This window comes from Aulonocara stuartgranti, assembly GCF_965226115.1.
Source record: "Aulonocara stuartgranti genome assembly, chromosome: 22".
Classification (NCBI taxonomy): Eukaryota; Metazoa; Chordata; class Actinopteri; order Cichliformes; family Cichlidae; genus Aulonocara; species Aulonocara stuartgranti.
In genome coordinates this window covers 26,731,956-26,752,090 of record NC_138957.1, presented here as the reverse complement: position 1 = coordinate 26,752,090, position 20,135 = coordinate 26,731,956, and the positions used below count along the sequence as shown (strand labels likewise).

General features: G+C 40.7%; 1 protein-coding gene and 1 long non-coding RNA gene across 5 annotated transcripts in view; one reads left to right on the top strand and one right to left on the bottom strand.

The window, feature by feature from the left end:
- Positions 1-20,135, bottom strand: part of ext1c (exostoses (multiple) 1c) — a 92,921-nt gene that overhangs the window by 39,628 nt on the left and 33,158 nt on the right. The gene's annotated exons all lie outside the window — the stretch shown is intronic.
- On the top strand, positions 481-14,117 carry LOC309699660. 2 transcript variants are annotated; one of them, XR_014274425.1, is made up of 4 exons: positions 481-588; positions 13,187-13,239; positions 13,665-13,749; positions 13,971-14,117. It is a non-coding gene; the product is annotated as an uncharacterized lncRNA (long non-coding RNA). The 2 variants fall into 2 exon arrangements; XR_014274426.1 differs by having other exon boundaries at positions 13,665-14,117.

The following is a 20,135-nucleotide window of genomic DNA, read 5'->3' as shown; positions in this document are numbered from 1 at the left end:
CTTAGATAAATATTGTGGCACTTAGAATTAACTATATACTCTACTGTCAATGTGAAGTCTGAGTTGATACCTAAATTAAACGGACATTACAAATGCAATGACTACTAAAATTCATGGTTTGTTTCTTTCGCTGATTTTATACAACAACAATTATAATTGTGATTCAAACACAATCTCTCTTGTGTTCTATGGAGGAGCACACCCAAAAATCCTTTAATTATCGATGCCCTTTTCATGCTGTCATTTAATTTGTGGTATAAAATACGAAGGATCACGCTGATAACTTTTATACAAACAGCAGCTCGAATGCAGAGCTTGCAGTAGTAGTGATGGGTCGTTCGCGAACGAAATGGCTCTTAGAGCCAGCTCTTTGACGTGAACGACGCGAGCCGGCTCCTTATCGCGAGCCGTCACGTGGGTTTTTTTTTTTCTTTCTCTCAGCCTCTCTCTCGCACTTTTTTTCCGCTTCACTCTGCACGCGAGCCTTGTGCTTTACGTTGGGCAGAGGGGGGAGGGGCGGTAGTTACACTCAGTAGCACAGGAACAGAGCCAGAGAGAGAGAGAGGCAGGGACAACAACATTAGAAAGGTATAGTAATCATCCACAACTATTTTCAGTTGCAGATGATAAAGGATTGGGAAAGTTTATTCATGCAGGTCCATTTGACAGAGAATATGCATGTTCTTTTAGTTTTCATATTATAATTTATATTTAATTGTGTTGTGGTTTGCAGTGTTTTGTGTTCTTTTCACTTTAAATTTGTGAAAGGAAAAAGCTGAAAATTTAAATAGTTAAAACTTGAAATGTGAATAGTTGATTTTTGTATTATATGATTTATTTATTACATTTTATGTGGAGTGAATAAATAAAAGTATATTTACGGTGGCCCCTAGAGACAAAGCACATACAAACTTCAAATCACGTACGAACTCTGAAGCATGTACAAACTCCAAAACACGTAAAAACACGTACAAACTCCAAAACACGTAAAAACTCCAAAACACGTAAAAACACGTACAAACTCCGAAGCACGTAAAAACTCAGAAGCATATAAAAACTCAAAACATGTACAAAAGACAACAGAAGTGCTCCAGGATGCTGGGCGCAGTGTTGAGCCTTTGTTATCTTGTGGCTACACAAGCCAGCAAGTACCAACGACCGGATTTGGTGTGTGGTAATAACAGGTAAATGAACTTTTTTTTAAATTATTTGAATATATATATGAGTGCCTGTGTATAAATACACAAACAATACACACATGCTTTCAATTGTGTAATTTAAGTGATCTAGTAGCTCGGCTTTGGAAGTTCAGTTCATGCTAGAAATGTGTTTTGGAGTTTGTACGTGTTTTGTCTCTAGGGGCCACCGCATATATTTATATATAAACATATATAAATAAAACCACTTGTTTTTATGTTAGTAATTCTTTTTGTGCATAATTTTATATTATTGTTAATAATAAATTAATTAAAGCAACAAAACAACCTGAAGAGCCGGATCTCTAAAAAGAGCCGGAAATCCCATCACTATGCAGTAGTGGAACTGAAACTTAACCTGGAGGTCTAAATATCCCTTTCACCCCTGGCGAACACACGCATTGATGGAAACCAGGCCAGTGGTTTTGAAAGCGCAACGGTTTAACAAGCACTGACACTACAGGGGTCCGACTCAGTCTCGCTCACAAACGCGCACATTCATGCACACGGTCTCTGGCTTCCTTATTGGCCGTCCCATCCTCAGCTTGTGCAGCTCTCGGAGCAGTGAGATGGGAGACAGTGGGTGCTGTGTGGGGGGACTGGCCTCGCTCCAGAAACTCTCCAGAACATTCCATTGAGAGACCGCCGGCTGGCAGGCTGGATGGTTGCTGGTAAACAAGCTAAACAACAAGCAACAACGCAGGCTCTACATAATTCCTACGGAGATAAAAAAAAATCCATTGTGAAAAGGGGATTAACCCATGTCATACTGTTCCTGTGATCTCTGACAATTCTGCCTCAATTTGCAAATAAAAGAAAAGGTCTGCTTTCAAAGGCTTGATTATGCTATCAGTGGAGAGCTGCTCTGCTGATTCTATTACGGTATTTGGGATAATTTTACAGGGATAAGTGCTCATTTTACGGTTCTGAACCATCGGTTTTGTAATGAATGTTATGCTTGTTTTAATGTTATAACTCGCCTATCTCAGGGTGGATATTCACTTCAGTGGCACGGTACTTGAAAATGCAGCACTTGTCCTTCAGCTGTATTCCTGTCATAAAAAGCTGTAAAGCGCTGCTACCAACAAAATAAATTAGCAAACGCAAACACCAGCTGTTGACCAGACAGCATATGATTTGTTTCCAGTTGGCTTCTTTTTTAATGGTAAGTTTTTGTAAGCAGTTATTGCAGATCTGTTTGATAGCTTGATGATGTAGCAGCAGGGGTTAAATGAGGATTTGCAATACATTGAGCTCTGACTGCAGGGTTCACACTAGTTTGCAGCCGAGACGGTAGTGGCAGTTTTTGTAACTAATGCAGGCAGCATTAAGAAACCTAATGAGCACAACAGCATAAACAACAAATTCATTTACTTTGAAAAAAAGAACTTACCTTGAGTCATTAAAGGTCTGTGTGGTCAGCAGATTCTCTCATATAACAAAACCGGCTGACCCTAACAGGGAAAGGCTCTCGCATTCATTTCTAGTTAGCCAAGCTCCACATGATTGACAGCAGCTAACTTATTGAATCTTCCCACTAATTGCTGCTGTTTCACACACATCAGACATGGCATTTTGTGCTGTAGTAGCACAGAGTGGGCGGAGAGAGCCAACAGTCATTTCAATTTAGAAAACTATGGGGCTGAGTCACAGTTTAGGAAAGTATAAATCACTTTCAACAACAGAAAACTGTAGCTGCTATATATGTGGAACACATCATAGAAATATACAGCTGAACATTATTGCTAAGAATCATGTGTTGATATAACATGAAAGAAAATGAAAATTGAATAAGTTGAAAACAAATATGAAGCTATAGCCTTGCAGAAAATGCTAATTTGGCTCTGAGCAAAGATAAAAGTAACCTCTCTGAGCTTTTAACAAAATCAAATGCCTGCCTGCGCCAATCACAGCTGTTCCCTGCAGCTTTAACTTTCCTGGATGTAATCCGGATGACCAACACCACGTTAAAAGATAAACAACAAAATTCAAAAGTGAAGAGCCTCAAAGCAGATCATCATCCGTTACTTCAAATCCAGTGTAAGTGATGTTAACCAACAACAAATTATATGCAAAGAGTCTTGTAAACTTGCACTTGTACTGCAAAGCAACCCAACTAACTTATTCAACTGCCTGAAAACACAACACGAACTGCTCTACAATGAATGCATCAAGGCCAAGAAAGACAGCGCACTGGCTCTTAGAGTGAATCATTCAACATCAAACATCCATAAAAGCAAGCCCGTGCAGCCTGTGCAGTTCACAAACTCTCATTGAAATCCCTAAGCAATCGCATTCGGCCAAAGATATATGCCCACTAAACATGGTGAGCAATGAAAGCTTCAGGAAAACTTGAATGGACAAAAGATATGTTATTCCCTCGCGCAATTATTTTCCAAAGTGGCAAAACCTGCACTGTACGCAAAACGCTGGGGAACAAGAGAAGGATCTCACTGATGTCAAGTACTTGCTACAAGTTGAACTCACATCCATCAATCAGGTACAATGAATGGAACGAAAGACTATATTTTACTTTTAGGGAAGTAGTAGGAGGTGCACGTAGGTCAGGTCAATAAACACCATATCTGTCAGCAATAGAAGGTTTAAGTAGCAGGAAAGCAGCACAGTGTACAGGTGAAAGCAGGGCCCTGAGTTTTTAATTTCCTGTCAGGTTTTTTCCAAAGAAATGTGCTGAATAAATAAAGAGGAGCAGTTTTATTTCGCTCCAAATATTTGTACATAGCAACAGTGTAACACAACATGGATGTGAAAGCGATGTTATGTTTACAAGACTGCAATAAACACATTTTCTTACTGAAAATCATTGAATAAGTGCGATAATGAATCTTAATATGGATCAAAATAATCATGATAGTCATTTTTAGCCGTAGCTGATGGTCACACACAATTGACATTATTTGGTAATATCCATTCACACCACATATTCATAGAAATCTGATAGCGATTTAAGCTTTTACGCTACACCAACAATCCATCACTGAAGTTGCTTAGCGAACACTTAGTTTGGATTATTTGGTTGTAATATAGATTATGACTAAATGATGGCACTTACATTTGGTTGTTTACAGGGTTGTTGTTTTTTACTGATTTCTATATGTTGCATTAATTGTTTGCACTCCGTTTTCTTGAGTTACCTGCCTGCTGGTTCAACACACCTGAGGTTAGAGCTGGTTTATAGGCAGAGGTCAGCTAGATGGACTGAAGCATATGCTTTGACCACATGGGTGAGAACAGGTTTTCTTAATTGAAGATATTGACCCTGTGGTTTCCCTCTTTGCAAATGGTTTACTCTGCTAGGATATAGAGTATGTTGAGCTAAAAGGCTCTTGGTTATTAAGCAATTTTTAGTAGAGGTCTGTCTATTTGATCTCGTTCATGGGCCCACTTATTTTAAAAATTGAAAATGCATTTCCTTTGACTGCTTGGTCCCTTATACCATAATTGTGCACGTGTACTTTATACACCTGGATAACTGGACGTTTATTTAGAATAAAAATTGAAAGATGACATTTTTTAATTAGTGAGCTTCCCAGGTGTCAGCGGGTTGTTTTAGACTGAGTCAGAGCAGCTGCTTCCATCTGTTTCTGGTAACTGTTCTGTTCACCACGTTACACATTTAACTCTTAGAAGGAAAGTATAAAAGCATCCAAATTCTGAAGTATTTTTCAGTGTTAAAAATTACTCTTACATTCTCATTTACCTTTAAAAATAAGAAATACTGTTGCAATTCAAAAAAATAAAAATAAAATAAAAAATTCTATATAATCAAAATAATGTGACTTGTAATATCTTTGTAAATATCTTAGTGAGTGACTATATCAGAGCAGTTGTTATTTCTTGGTTGGGTGTTTTTTCGAGAAACAGTGACACGAGTTGCACATTGATTGTAGCACTGCTAGACAGCCACCACAGCAAAAGACATCTCAAGCAGAAAACACAGATAGATTAAGCATCGACTAGAAGTTAGAGGTGATTGAATTGCGCTTTTATCGATTTCCCAACCCCTGCGGAAAAGCTGTGTGATGCATGCAAATAACCAAATGAGTCTTTGGATGTGAGTGTTTGACCAACTGTACGATCTAAAATACTCCGTGGATATGTTATGATTACGCATTTATATCTGTTTGCATCTTTAGATCTGTACTTTATTTGCGACTTTAAAAGCACAAGCACATTGTCTATGTGTGGTTTCCATGTATGTTATTCTGGGTTCATGTGTATGCAAGTGATTCTGTCTACTTCTGTGTGTCTCTAGATAAATGCATTGGTATTCCAGTGTCTATCTATTATGTGATTCTGTGCCCGTCTGTGTGTACTTCAGTTGTTTTCTTGTGTGTGTATGCCCATGAGATGTCTTTGTATTCCCCAAAGTGGGTGTTGTGCTGCAGGTTTAGGTTCTTTAAGAATTCATAATGGACCCGTGATTAATGAGTAAAAACACAAGTAACAACAGGAGGTTCTACGGAATGATTGAACCCCACTGAGTCTGCTATTGTTAATATGTGCACATTTTAGTAAGTAATGCTGAGGATATAATCCGACTCTGCATGATATCTCTATCAAACAGACCTTCTACGCAGACATGCACAACAATTAAGACATCCACTTCTCATTATCGCCATCACTCCTGAAGCATCTGTCCGTGCCTGATCCTCGACAGTTTAGCTGTGAACCTAAAGTTGTATTCAGTGCAGTGTCGGTATCTGCACATGTGGACTGAACACAATCAACTATTACCGCAACATGAATTCTGCTTGTGCAATTTTGGCCACCACATCTTTTGATTATGATGGCAGTGAGCAAGTTTATTGTTACGATCTTTAACAGATGTCAGGCGGGACAAAAAGACCCAAGCAGACAGACGATAACATGGGTTGTAAAACTAATTTACAGTTTAGTCAAATGATCTAAGCATTCTGCAAATGTCTAGAATGAGTCTTCATTTTTGGGTTTCTGCTTGTGCTGCATGTTAACAGATAGCAGCTTTGAACTGTCAGAAAATATTCTAAAAATAAAGTGCAATTCAATCTCATCTTGAGCGTTAGACTGGAAGTCACATCTTACTTTACAAAGTGAAACTCGGCAATCACGGCAATCAAGTAACCAAACCACTGATTAATTTGCCTTAAAAAATAACCAGTTAAACGGGCCTGAATCACAGGGTAAAACCTGAAGAAAGCAGCATTATAACATATGTAATCTATTAGTTTGTGAACTCCTCCATCAGGTCAATCAGGTCACACATGTGCATATTAGACCCCTAAAGGTTCTCATTTACATCAGATATCATGATGTCATTGTGCTGGCTAACAAACACATAGACATCACCATCTGCCTCCATCTCACCCCATCATCAGGTTTGTTGTCCAATATATCCATTGTCCTTCATCTGCTCACATCCAAACCATCTCAGCCTTGTCTCTCTAACTTGTTTCTAAACCGCTCATCCACCTTGCAACTTCACTCCTTCTCATTCACACACATGCATTTTGTCTTGGTTTTATTGACTTTCATTCCTCTTCTCTCCAGAGCAGGGGTAGGGAACTCCAGGCCTCGAGAACCGATGTCCTGCAGGTTTTAGATATCACCCTGGGTCAACACACCTGAATCAAATGTTTAGTTCATTACCAGGTCTCTGGAGACAAGACATGTTGAGGAAGTAATTTAGCCATTTAAATCAGTTGTGTTGGATGAAGGACACCTGCAGGACACCAGCTCTTGAGGCCTAAAGTTCCCCACCCCTGTTCCAGGACTCCAGAGCATACTTCTACCTCTTCAGGCTCTTATCCACCTGCTCTGTACTCTCACTGCAGAACACAGTGTTGTCTGCAAACATCATAGTCGATGGAGACCTAACCTGCATTACTATGCATACACAAATGATGCTGCTCCTTTTTTCCATGTCTATAGCGATGACAAGTGTTTACCAGCAGGAGCACATTAAACATAACACGCTAAGAAATGCAGCAACCCAGTAGAAAAGAAACGGAAGCTAAAAAGAAAAACATATCCATTTGATTTAGTGGGTGTTAGCCAGACCTTGAAGTACCACTTTGAACAAGGTGCTTTTAAGACTTCTATAGTCCTTAAAACACATCATCAGGTTCAAGTTTTATGAGCAGTTTAAGCTAGTTAGCAGCAAAAATCTACCAGTGACCATTTGAGCAATTCAGTCAACAAAAATCCCTGATGTCAGGTTCAAATGAGATGACTCAAAGTGCAAGCACAGAAAGCTTGACAGGAATAGTAACATTAACTAAATGAGGCCTTGCCAGTAGCTGATCGCATGCTGATAGCAGATATAGTACAGGAGTATCCTGTGTAGTAAAGCCAAGAAAAAGTGATTCATAGGTGATTCTTCACCTTCACTTTTAGACATTCCCCAAAAATAACAACCCCACAACTCTCTCACCCACTGAGAGGATCACACACTCATGACAGCCCTCTTGCTCCTTTCCTCCTCAGTTCTCCGCCTCCCACCTTCTGCTCCAATGCCAGGCCGATATTTCATTCTCCTTTTAAATATTTCACTTTCATTTTAAATAATTCGCTCTCATTTTTAGCATTGGCAAAAGCCACAATGTGCAGCCGAGCCCACACGCGTGCGCTACACAAGCACACACAAAATGAGGCGTAAAGTTAATTAGACATGGAGCTGAGAAAGAGCGTCTTCCTGCTGTGACACAATAATCTACACTGCACCTCTAGGGAAGAGAGGGCTTGGAAATATATGTGTGTGTGTGTGTGCTCTTGCATTAATATACCCACAAACACACCCCCACATAAGCTTACATACATCTAAACAAACACATAAATTCATGCAAGAGAAGCAAAATATAAATCAGAATGCACTCTGATAGAGAAACACACATACAGAACTAACACAGCATCTCAGATTCAATTCACTGCAGTGAAACTACCTAAATTACAGCAACACGCAGAGTTCAATCATTATCAGGCATCATAAACTTCTCTCAGATGCTACATAAACAGTTCAGTGAAGATATTTCATTGACTACCTCCCCTGACATTCTCTGCCCCTTTCTCGCCAGCCTTTAATGTCTTTCTTTCTTTGCATCAAAGTAAAGTCAGACTGCTGTATTTTCTTTCAGTCCCTGCCTGGTAATGGTAAGGCATGGACAAACAGTTCCTCAGAAGAATTACCCTGTGATGCCCTGTTGTTTACCCTGCCACATGCATCCGCAGCTCACCCATGCTTTGAATTCACAAAAGCCTTTTTAGGTCCGCACACCTGCCAAACTCTTTGAGTGCGTGTGTGTCTCTATACTCTCACAGTATGAGTTTGACAGGAAAAAAACGAGTTTGAAATAATGCATGATGCAATATTGCTATATGATGTAATAACATTTTACATCGTTATGTAATAACAACCGCATTCTGTCAAACTCTGATGGAATTTTTAATGAAACAGCCTGAATGCAACATGTAATACACGGCTGCATATTGCTTTTCAATGGTAAAAATGTGCTTGTTATGTAATATTCATTCAAAATTAATAAATAAAATTGTTCTTGGTGTTATAAAAACACAAGTTCATATCATCAGGTTTCATGTAGTGTATGCATAGAACTGATGCAAGATGCTGGGTGTTTCCACTGGATTGGGTTGCCAAGCTTCTTTAACTCATCTGTGATGATGACGATACAGCAGTTGTGTACAGCACCCATCCCTGCAGCAAGGTTGAATTGTTGGACTGCTTTAGTAGAATTGTCAGCGGGTAGCTGCTGAAAATGTCCAGACCATCGCACTTGCCACAGAGAGGCAGGAGGTTACTGTATTCTTATTTTGAGATCTGCTGTGAAATGCACTCAGCTGTTCTGAGCACTTGAGAGGCGAATCCATCCAATCGGACTCACAGGTTCTTGTTTAGTGGACACATCTACGACTTGAACAGGAAAACGCAGAGAACTGAGGGACTATGGATGCAGAGCTTGTTTTATCTGGAGACTGAAGGACGTTTCCACAGTAGCTTCTGCAGAGCCTGCATGACTGTGCAGCTTGGGCTACTTGGTTAGCAACTTCTGGTTTAAGATCTCCAGTTTCTGAGAGCAGCAAACCCATGTGCATGTGTCCAAAATGTATATGTGAAGGATGGAAGCCGTCTTCAACTTTGCCTTTGGCTAGTTCACCTTCGAGTCAGCTTCAACTTGGAATATGAGCAGCGCCTCTCTCAGCTGGTCGATTGTCGTGCAGCGCATCGTTAAACACGCTCTACCGCAATTCAAAATGACCCACTAAACCCTTCCACCCACCCATTTACACTTAGAAACATATTATTGGAGACACAATGTTATGGTTACTAAGTTCCCATAACAATCTTTTTAGCAAACCTCTTTGCGATCCGCAAGACGTATCAATTCTGAAAACAGTCCTCACAGTGCCCTGACTCTATTATTCCATCCTGAACTATTTATTTATTCATGATCTACTTCTTAAGACCATTGTTCTGCCAAGACTGAAAAGGCTGGCTCTGGTTGGTTGGCCTAGGTCATTTCATGGGTTTCTGCAGACAAGTCCCAACATTTCACAAGATTCTGGCAAAAAAGTAACATAAATCATTTGAAGGAAAAGCTTAGGATCACTTGCAAACATGAGCTTTTAGACAGAAAGAAAGTAGGAAAAGGACATTTAAAAGCATGTAAATTATTCTAGAAAAATAATATTCACCAATCACAATCAACAGTTTTTGCTGATAGATTTGTGTAACCTTTTAACCCCACTGTCTTCCATTTGACTCCTTCTCTCCCAAATCCGTGCTTCTAAAACTGCATGTTTTCCCTTGTTAATCCTTTTTATCTTTATTCCTGTAATGTTCTTTTGCATTCAAATGGTCAGGGTCACTGAGAACAAAGATTATAATGAAACACTTGTGCTGTCCTTGTGTGAGGAGAATAACTGAAGGAAAATAACAGAACAGAACAAAACAAGGGAGGGGTTCAGGAGGGAGATGTCCAAATGTTTGTTTATGCCTAATTGGGACACAGATGGGCCAGTGGCCATGTCGGATAACATTCAGTATGAAGATGAGGGAGAGGTACGTGAGGGTATGAAACAACAGATGTCATAGCGGTACTGCAGAGATGAGGAACATGAAGGGGTAGGGGTTAAAAAGATACAAGAGGAGGAAGTAAAAGAGTGTGAGAGAATATCAAGACTAAAACTGAGGGAAAAGGGAATGAAAGATGCAGAGTGATGAATTAAAGTAGTAGCAGGACCTCAGGGGAAGTGGATATCCAGTAATTAAACAACAAGACTTGTGTGCAATGTGTGGCCGCACTACAGAAGTCCTCATGCCGCTCCCCACTGAGCAACATTCAAAACAACACATTGCATCTAATTAGAGAAACATATTAGACATAGCATTCCTACTGAACCTGCCTTGTAGGCTCATAAAAAAGCTGAAGTAATGCACAAGCATACATAAAAGGGCATATCCAACAAATATGCTAATATGTTTCATCACATTGCCCAGAGCTAGAGGGGCTGATATGAATGCAAAGATCAAAGTTGGTGATGAAATGGACAAAAAAAGTTTTTTTAAAAGGAGGCAATCGCACGAAATGAGCCTACTCGCACCTGTCTGTTGCAGATAAACAGCAGGCCAACACTCACAGCTTTGCTGTGTACAGTAAATAAAAAGTGGTGGGAAAGATTCACTTTCAAGGTGACCTCAGAGCTTTCTGACTTGTGATGAGCGTCAGTCTGTGGCATTAACTGAAAGCAGCAGTAGTTTAAACACTGTAGCATCAGTTGTTTTAATCTCCACTCGGGCTAAATTGTAAAGAGGCATTAAAGCAGAAATCTGGGGAGCATAATTTAGTGTCATCAGCAGGCAGCTGGATATGGATGAGCCAGGCAAAAAGTTTCAAATTACTATTAATTTGTACATTTTAATTCACCTTATTTTGCTTAAACCAAATCAATGAAATGAAGGGATTTGGTGAAGCAGAGTGCAACAAAAATATACCAAAAAAGTGTGAAAAAACATCCAAAATATGCCGTGGGCTGAAGTTGTAATTAGTGGGTAATCATTCAGATGATCCCAATTCATTAGCCGTTTAAACGCGAGAAAAACAAGTCGACTACTATCAACAAATTTTAAAAAGACAGAAAACATTTATAACAATCTAATGGACGGAGTTAAACATTAGCCAAACAAATATTTTGTGTATTCCAGGAGCTTATATGGAATTGTCAGTCACATTCCTTTACATATCTCTGTCGTCCAGTTCGGTCTCACACTGCCAACATAGATTACATCCCCTATTAAAAAACAAACAACAAAACTGCACCAATAAGCACAAATGTCATCTGTTTACTTATCATCATGCTCGTCTACAACTTCCCATCACAGAGAGAGAGAGAGCAGCAACCATCTGTAAGGCTTCAAGGTCCCTTTCAGCCACCAACTGCTGTTGTACATAATTAAAAAAGGGAACAACAGGTTTAACCGACTAGCAATTCTGTTGCCGACTAGCAAGGGCAGCAAAATTTACACGTCCAGTCAACTAGATGTGGACGTGTACAAATCCCAAGCAATCGAATTATGGGTGTTGATGCTGTTGGACGATGATGGTAGTGGACAAAAATGTTAAAGTTGAAAATCATACAAAAAGAATGAATGCACATTTATTGTGTTGACATGCTGACAGCAAACAGAGGAGTGCAACTGAATGGACCACCGTTCTTCTCATCTGGCAGCACTTTCAGACAGAGCAGCGCCTTCATTCATCTTTAAGTTAATAAAATATCCAAAAAAAATAGAACAGCTGTGCTTGCTTTCTGTAAGAATGCTGACAGCGATACAGAAAGGAAAGCCGGCAGTTTGATAGGGTGGATGTGAGTCAGGTGGTAGAGTGAGTAGATTGTCCACCAATCAGAAGGTCTCTGACTCTCCATGCCTTGGACAAGATACTTAACCCAGAGTTGCCCCCAATGCATCAGAGAGTGTGTGTGTGTGTGTGTGTGTGTGTGTGTGTGTGTGTGTGTGTGTGTGTGTGTGTTAGAAAGCACTTAGCTATAGATAACAGTGCTGGGTGAATGTGTGTGATGGGATGAATGAGATTTATAGTAGAAAGCACTTTGAGTGCTCAACTGAGTGGAAAGGTTTATATAAGTACCCCACCGGTTACCAAAGCGAGAAAAAGTTCAGAAACTCGAACTGTGGGACAATGAATATCTATATACCTGCTTATGTATCCTGTGGGAAACAGTAAAGACTGACTTGGCAATGACTGCATTAAAGAGTACAGAGACACAACCACAAACATCAATATTCCTCCTCTCCCTCCTTCATTCAATCAGAGGGAAATTCATTATCTTTTTCCCCAGCTGTCCATCAACCACTCCCACCAGACTCAGGCGACTTGTCTTGCTTTTTTTATTTCATTTTTTTTAACACATTAGCAAAAAACTTGCAGTGCCTTGTCACTCTCTCAACCCCAGCTTTCAATTTCCTGTGGGTGGCTGACGTCTGCTGGCTGTCAAAGCGGCATGATACTGGATTTTTGATGTCACTGTTATCTGTTTTAAGCGGGGCGGGCTAGGTTGTGGTTTTTCTACTGGGGACCCTAAAGCTCTTGGGAAGAAGTACAGAGAAGAACGGGAGATTGAAGTCACTCCAGCTCCCGCCTCAGAAGCTGACAGCTGAGAGATTAGTGGTTAATTAAGTCAGACTAGTTGACTGGCATGCAGGGAACAGCCCTCGAGCCAATCAGTTTCGTTTGGTTGGAGAACAAGAGGAGAACTACCTCAGCCTCTAGGGAGAGCTCAGTAGAAGAAATCAGACTGCAGCCAAAAGCAGCGAGAATACTTCCTGACTCCATGGCTTCTCATCCCTCCCGCACATCTGGAAAGGCTAGATAAGGAGCATGTAATGAAAACAATATGGTGATTGACACCTAGCTTGCTGTGTGCATATTTAAAGCTTTGCAAATTTCCTATTTCAGGTGCAGAAAGATGCGAAGAAGAAAAAAAGTGGATCAGAGGGGAGGAAGATACAGTATGTGACACTTGAGAACGAAAGCAACAGGGAGAGAAAAACACAAGGGAAAAGAAATTTGCATGGTGCATTTTCAAAATGTCACGCCTCAGTAGGAACATAAACACCATTCTCTGACCTCAGCACCGGGGGCGAACACACACACACCACCACCACCACACATAAACACCACAGCAATTGCCTTTGATAGCTCCATCAAAGAGAACTTTCTGATTTTCAAAGACATGGAAATAGCTCTTGAGTTACATCAAACATGAAAATCACATCAAAAGGAAGGGCGAGCTGAATTTTCACCTGGAGTAGGTCATCGTAATCTAATTTATTTCAAATTTGGACTACTTATGTTATCCTCAGTTACCGTCACATTTTGTTTTTAGTTCAAATTCTTATTGAAGTTGGTTTATGTGCTTTCTCACCATGAATAGATGAGAAGACGCATGGAAGACAGGAAATACGAGTCTCCCAAGCAACCAGGAAGCTGAACACAAAGCCCGGAAATTGCAGGCACAAGTATTTCCAGGATATATATATTTGATAGTGAACTTTGGATATTATTTTTGTTTTTCTGACCCAGCAAGATTTTTTTTCTTACTTGATAATCTGATGGAAATAAAGCCAAGACCATTTTCCCCGAGCTCATTTTTGGGTTAGAAGGGCCCCGAAACTGTTGTTTCGCTTTTGTTTTGCAACCTCCAACAGCAGGGCTTTTTGTTTTGTTTTGTTTCTTGCAGCATAAAGTTTCGACAGCTCTTCCTGAGTCTACCCTTTCAGCTTTCATATCCAGTAGCAAACAGCATGCAGACAAATCTAAAGGCCAGCGGTGTCACTGTTCAACAGCCTCTCCACTGAACCATCAACATTTACCTCTTAATGACCAATTGCCCTTTCAACTAATGTGTTGGTTTATTATTATCATACTTGTTTGTGTTGTTGTTGTTTTTATGAAATATGATTTACACTCTTTCAGCAGCAGTGGAAAAATAAATTATGCATGTTCGGGCAATGATTTATTATACTCAAATGCACAAATAATAGCCCCCATGACTTTCATTGAATAATTCTGGCAGAAAACATATCATTTCCATTGCATTTCCTCCTGCATATCTTTTTTTAAAAGCAAATATCAATGCAAGCCAAACAGACTCTACCCAAAGAATGAGGAACATCCTTTATATTTTAGTTTTATATTTGTGTCTTTATAACTGTCTAAAAACCAGCCCAGGTGTAAGTTTCACTTTCAGTACTGTGTCCTTGGTGAAGTTACCACAAACACAATTCTAATGGGTTTAGTTTAATTGTAGCCGCTGTGCTTTGGCGGCTGACCCACCTGGCAGGCGGATGATGAATGAGAGGAGGAATGAGCAAGGGACAGGAGACATCTGAGAGGATGAGGCAGCATAGAGCGATAGAGAGAGAACACATGAATTTAAGAATAAATACAAACTAGAAAACCAATATTTGACTGCAAAATAAAGGCATTTCTCCCCTGGGTATTTGTTATAGCCCCTCTTTTATTTATATAGTATATTATTTAGTGTCTTCCTCTCACCCCTAGGTTTTGTGGAGTTGGCAGTTTTTCAGTTGTGTCAAACTAAGCTGGCAATAACAGGCTTCGCATTCGATTTTTTTGTACATATATATGATTTGCTGCACCAATCACAGCTTTGCAGCAGCTGGGGGACTCTAATCAGGAGGTACCTACGACTTAATGAGCAGCTTCATGATTGAACCCAGACCTCATTTCATATTTATACACTTATATGAATCCTTAGATGAAAGCGCCTGCGGATGAGGAGGGAATAAAGCCGAATTTTGGAGTCATTGTTAAATTTAATTTGTCTGTAGTTTATCATTTCCGAAAGTTAAACTGCTGCAGAAGTTTTCTCTGCAAACTTTTCACAGCCCGTGCGCACACACTGCTGAAAGCACTGCTCATCAACCATCGCTTTTGCCATCTCAGTTCGCTTGGCACTTGTAGTCTGGCGCTGTCATCATTAGCACCACTTGCCACGGAGATGAGTCTGCCTCACTGTTAGCTGGCAGCCGCCCTGCAGCATCAGAAGGCTGAAGGGTTAAACATGTCTGGCCGGGACACTGGTTAGAACTTAGAGAGGCAGAGAAAGCTCAGAGAGAAAAGGAAACATTAGGGATGAACTAGTGCAATCAGCCCAAGGCAGAGCAGAGGCTGAGCAGGGTTCAGTGAATTAGCACTATCTCTTCCCAGCATAGATCAATGGAGCATTACCGTAAGAAATAAGGGGCGACGGAAAGAGGGAGGGACGGTTGAACAGAGGCAGGGGGGGCGGAAGACAGTGAGAAAGAGACAGTAACGAACCAAAAATTGGTCTCTGCCCTGAGCATGTTTTCTCTCTCTATGTATCCCTCTTTCTTTTCTCCTCTCGAATCAAACAGGAAGATCACAGATTCAGGATGGCAAGTTTCCAGCCAATAATCAATGGGAAAAACTATCTGAATACAAATGAAGGCCTGATTATGGGTTTAATGAATTAGGAGGTTACGAGGCTAATAGCACTATTGTACACTCACAGTTAAGCAGCCCACACACGTAAAATCAAATGTAATTTTCCATAATCTCAGGCTAATTTCCATTGAAATTTTTTTCTTGGACAAGAAGCCTCTTGGTGTTTTTTTTTACTGCTTTTGGCCTACCACTATAATTCCCTGCAAGAAGAAATGGCCTTCAGACACACTGGACACATTATATTCATGTGCCCATATTCATGTCTTTTTTCTGTTTTCTGTTTATTTTATGCATACAGCCAGCAAAATATAAACAACTGGGTTTTTTTTACCATTTCCGAATAAAAAGCCCTTTACTGACTATCCGACATTAAAATTGCCCAAGCTAGATTAACCACTCGGAGGATTTAACTCGGCCTTGTTAAAGCTCCTACTTTTATCATTTCATTGCACCTGGGTTTGAGTTTTTATATAAATGTGCAAATGACATTACACTGTCTGCTCACTGTCAGTTACCGTAGAGCTACGGGGGAAATGAAACTCGGGAAGCAATACCTCAAAAAAACGTCACCATACGACTTCATAACCCGAGGTGCAGTGACAAATTGAAGTAAAACTCTGAATAAATAAGTCTAGCGTGCTTTGATTAAAAATCAAGATATCAAGAGAACAAGATAATCTATAAGAGAAGCAGTCCAGATTTACACGGCGTGAGGGTGGAAACGTTTGGATGAACATGTTAGACGCTGTTCATTGTCAAAATGCTGATGACTGCTTAAGACAACTCTTATCTCCAGGTGAGCTTCAGAGATGCATTGACAATGTTCTGCAGCCTGGTGATTAAGACCAAAATCTTTAAATTACTACTATGGTAAATGGCCTGTATTTATATAGCGCTTTACTAGTCCCTAAGGACCCCAAGGCGCTTTACATATCCAGTCATCCACACACACATTCACACACTGGTGATGGCAAGCTACATTGTAGCCACAGCCACCCTGCGGCGCACTGACAGAGGCGAGGCTGCCAAACACTGGCGCCACCGGGCCCTCTGACCACCACCAGTAGGCAACGGGTGAAGTGTCTTCCCCAAGGGCACAACGACCGAGACTGTCTAAGCTGGGGCTCGAACCGGCAACCTTCCGATTACAAGGCGAACTCCCAACTCTTGAGCCACGATCGCTACTACTACTACTACTACTACTACTACTACTACTACTACTACTACTACTACTACTACTACTACTACTACTACTACTACTACTACTACTACTACTACACTAAATGTATATAACCAGTAGGAGCCTCGAGAACCGATGTCCTGCAGGTTTTAAATATCACTCCATTTGTGATAAAGCCCCTCACCTTGGTTGGAATCCGAAAGACTTAGAAACCTTTGTAACCTTTTCCAGACTGATAGATGTCAGTGAGACAGGTTCTCTATTCTTCTACTCTTCTTGATTCAACAGGAAGTAATCAGGCACGATGTAGATATTGACACTGAATTCAGTTTTCTAAAATTAATGTTGTTTATCACATTTAGTTCATGGTTTAACACTGTAAATTAACATTTTTATTTACTTGGGTAATCTTTGTGTAATATTAAAGTTTGTTTGATGATGTGAAACATCTTCAAAAAGTAAATCAGGAAGGGGCAAATACTTTTTCACAGCACTGTACTTAATTCCCTTGATGTTTTAGAAAACCTCAAGCTGAACATATCACTTAATTATGAACCCAAAAAAAAGTTTTTTTAAGTGCAGATTAGTGCAGAAATCAATACTGTCAATGGGCCAGCGTGCCACTGAGTAAGACACCTGCAACTATGTCACTTTTACCACCTGTTCTGCAGCTTCTTCTGACCTCGTAGCGAAGAGAATTTTGCTGCTGGGATCGATAAAGCCACACATGTTTAATCATCATTGCATTAACCTATGATGGCATTCTGGCAGTGAGGGCACTCTCATGGGAAACTGCATTTTATGGGACACTAACATTATTACTCCTTCTGGCTCATTTGCTGCAGTCGCCCTGTAGAAAACTGATCGCTGCAACGCTCAGAAAGCACACACTCATTATCTAATCCATTTTCTCTTTTTCTCTCTCTGAGTCTGTCGCTTTCACTTAGTGGCTTACTTACACACACACACACACACACACACACACACACACACACACACACACACACACACTCTCTCTCTCTCTCTCTCTCTCACACACACAGAAAACTCCTAATGCATTTACACATGCACTAAACCACTGGACCTTTTTCTGTATGAGACACACAAACAAAAAATAACCACTCATACACACTCCACCTTCACAAAGAAAAAGTCCATGCCCCAAGGAGTATTGCATTCCAGGGAGAGTGCTTCCATAGATCAGAGGGTGTTTATTGGCACCACAGAATCCCTTGAGTTCATCAGGCTCCAGAAGAAGAGAAGGAAGTGCAAAGACTGAATATAGATTCACTCTCCCACTGTCTGCTGAGCATGCCCGTCCACTCCATCAGGCCAGACCCTATTAGAGGCCATGATGGAGTGTGACAGAGTGTGTAAGTGCTTCATGTGCATAGTAAGTGGGCAGAGGTAAAGTTGTGTAATGCATTGGGGATGTACCAAACACTCTTACTGCAAACACTTAAGTGTATCTAAATTGTCTGACAGCTTTAAGCCATCTAGGGAAGGGTGGATCAGCATAACGGCTGGTTGCTTTCTTTTTGTTGTTGTTTTGGCCCATTCACTACTTATTTCAGAGTATTTCAGCCTGTACATAGATTAATAGTGTCCAGAAAATGGTTGATCCCCTGAGTGCAACCAGCAGGTTAACACTGTGAGCGATATAAAAGAAATTTAAAAAAAGGGGGCATACGAGCTACAAAGAGGACACAAGAGTAATCTTTTTGAAGTGAATATAACCAGAGCAGTGCTCACACACTGAACCTGATCAAGTTACATACTCATATAGAGAGATAGCAAGACAGCTGGACGAGCAGCGGGATGACAGACAGCAGTGCAGCAAAATAAATTCTGCAGTAAAAGCGCCAGAAATAGGGAAAAAAAACGGTTTTCCTAAAAGATACGAAACAGAAATAGACAGTAGAAAGCAAGATGACAAAGAAGGGAAAGAGAGATGTGTTATTATAGGATGAAGACTTATCCTATAATAAGCGAGGTCGCTAGATGGAGAAAGAAGCAGGGCACTCCGGTTACTGGCAGCCAGTGGACAGAGAGACAGAGACAGTGATCACCAGGGGACAGCTGGAAACACAGAAGCAGGGCCAGGAGAGCAGGGCACTGCCAGATGGGCACACGGCGAGTAACATGAGCAGCGGCCTGTGTGACCACTCGTGCTTGTGCTGAAAGAACGACCGAGTAGAAAAAAAGAAGCCACAGCAAAGACAGGGAAGAGCGGACAAGTGTGTGAGGACACGCAAGGTGCACGTATGTGTGTAATCTGCTGCTTGGCACTGGGTGAAAGGTCGGGAAAGACACCGAATGCCACTACTAGACAGCTAGAGGTCATTATAGTAGATGCCAACAGCAAGCTAATAATAGTAATGGTACACACATACACAGCAGTGAATAAATAGATCAGGACAAAACTGAATGACCCCAAGACAATTGCATGCACATTTTTTATAAGTTTGTAATATATGAAGTACAAATTCTACTGTGTTTTGTGTGTAAATGTGAGGAAGCAACATAGAGACCCACTCATACGAGTAGCCGACTCAAATCTCAGATACAGTAATACATTTTTCTATCTTTCATCACGCTCAAAAGTTATTATGTGGCAGGTGAGCTAGGTTTATAATGCAGACCAAAGATATCAGACAGTTAAAGCAAATCACAGACTCTGCTGATCCCGTGTGGATGAGGCTGTCTCATAATACTACTCCTTTGGGAATACAACTTAAGATGGCGAACACGGTAAACATGTTTCACAATAAACATTAGCGTGTTCGTTTTGAGTTAATCTCTACAAGCAGCTATCTGCTAAAGATTATTTAGAGTCTGCAGGGTACAAGAGTTTTGGGTCCTGAAAGATTTATGATTTCTGTTTGCAGTTCACTCACAGTGTGTAGAGGGCAAAAAGGGAGGAGGCCCCCCTGGGGCAGGACATGTGTCTGAGCCATTTTCATTATGCAATGAGTGACAGATGGAAGAGAAATCTTTGACCAGTGCACCATCAGTTTAAGAGGTCAAAAGAGAACCCCATCCTGGGTCTCTCTCTTCTTTGAGCTTGGGTCAAAGAACCACTGTGCTTCTTGGAGCTGCTAGCATGGCATTGACTGAAGTCTCCTTTACTATGCAATACTTTAAATGATATTAAATGTCGCTATATTGTGACTACGCAGTCTCCCCCCCCCCCAACCTGCCTTCGTGCACCTGCTTGCTGAGAAATGAAGATGC